This window comes from Chelonia mydas, chromosome 1 (assembly GCF_015237465.2).
Source record: "Chelonia mydas isolate rCheMyd1 chromosome 1, rCheMyd1.pri.v2, whole genome shotgun sequence".
NCBI classification, from domain to species: Eukaryota; Metazoa; Chordata; order Testudines; family Cheloniidae; genus Chelonia; species Chelonia mydas.
Window position 1 is genome coordinate 134648788 of NC_057849.1, and position 2017 is coordinate 134650804.

The window sequence follows — 2017 nt, forward strand, 5'->3', positions numbered from 1 at the left end:
GCAGTCTTAAACTTTCTGTGACCCAGGATTAAAGCATCAGCAGAAAAAATGAGCAACTAAGTAAAAGGTTTAATAATTAACCCCATTATTTTAGCTAAAACTGTCATTGGAAAGAACCATTTTCTATTTACTTTTTTCTCTTTAGCAAAGAGAGAGAGAAGACACATTTAATTTTCTTCCTCCAAGCTATTTCCTAAAACAATAAAAAAACTTCATATGCTAGCCATAGCTATACTTTCTGGTCTTTTTGGTCATGATCTCCAACACATACCAAAAATGTCTGAGATCATAAGGTACTTAATTCAAGGTCAATCTGCCGGTCTAGTAGCTGTGTGATGTGCTATCACTCACAGGATGTGAAGTTGCATTGTGCTGCCATTGTGCAACGTTGACAAGTTCTGAGAGAAACTGCAACCAAGTTTAGCTAGAAGGTTCGATTTGCCTGACAAATGGCCTTAACATAAACAGAAGAACGGCCACACTGGGTCAGACCAATGGTCCATCTAGCCTAGTATCCTGTCTTCTGACAGTGGTCACTGCCAGGTGCTTCAGAAGGAATGGACAGAACAGGCAATCATCTAGTGATCAACTCCCAGCTTCTGGCAGTCAGAGGCTAGGGACACCCAGAGCATGGGGCTGCATCCCTGACTCTCTTGGCTATAGCCATTGAAGGACCTATCCTCCATGAACTTTTCTAGTTCTTTTTTGAACCCCATTATATTTTTGATCTTCACAACATCCTCTGGCAATGAGTTCACCAGGTTGACTCTGTGTTGTGTGAAGAAGTACATCCTTTTGTTTGTTTTAAACCTGCTGCCGATTAATTTCATTGGGAGACTCCTGGTTCTTGTGTTACGTGAAGGGGTGAATAACATTTCCTTATTCACTTTCTCCACACATTCACAATTTTACAGACCTCTATCATATCCCATCTTAGTCATCTCCTTTCCAAGCTGAAAAGTCCCAGCCTTTTGAATCTCTCCTCACCTGGAAGCTGTTTCAGACCCTCAATAATTTTTGTTGCCCTTCTCGGTACCTTTTCCAATTCTATTACATCTTTTTTGAGATGAGGCAACCAGAACTGCATGCAGTTTTCAAGATGTGGGCGTACCATGGATTAATATAGTGACATATTTTCTGTCTTATTATCTGTTCTTTTCCAAATGGTTCCTCATATCCTGTTAGCTTTTTTGACTGCTACTGCATGTTGAGCAGATGTTTTCAGAGAACTATCCACAATAACTCCAAGATCTCCTTCTTGAGTTGGAACAGCTCGTTTAGCTCTGGATTATGTTTTCCAGTGTGCATTACTTTGCATTTATCAACACTGAATTTCATCTGCCATTTCGTTGCCTAGTCACTCAGTTTTGTGAGATCCCTTTGTAATTCTTTGCGGTCTGCTTTGGACTTAACTATCTTGAGTAATTTTGTATCATCTGCTAATTTTGCCACCTCACTGTTTACCCCTTTTTCCTGATCATTTATGAATGTCTTGAACACTGGTCCCAGTACAGATCCTTGGGAGACACCACTATTTACCTCTCACCATTCTGAAAACTGACCATTTATTCCTACCCTTTGTTTCCTGTCCTTTAACCAGTTACTGATCAATGAAAGGACCTTCCCTCTCATCCCATGACTGCTTACTTTGCTTAAGAGCCTTTGATGAGGGACCTTGTCAAAGGCGGTCTGAAAGTCCAAGTATACTATATCTCCCGGATCATCCTTGTCCACATGTTTGTTGACCCCCCCCTCAAAGAATTCTAATAGATTGGTGAGGCATGATTTCCCTTTACAAAAGCCGTGTTGACTCTTCCCCAACAAATCATGTTCATCTACGTGTCTGATAATTCTGTTCTTTACTATAGTTTCAACCAATTTGCCTGGTACTGAAGTTAGGCTTACCAGCCTGTAATTTCCAGGATTACCTCTGGCGCCTTTTTTAAGAATTGGTGTCATTTTAGCTATCCGCCTGTCATATGATACAGAAGCTGATTTAAATGATAGGTTACATACC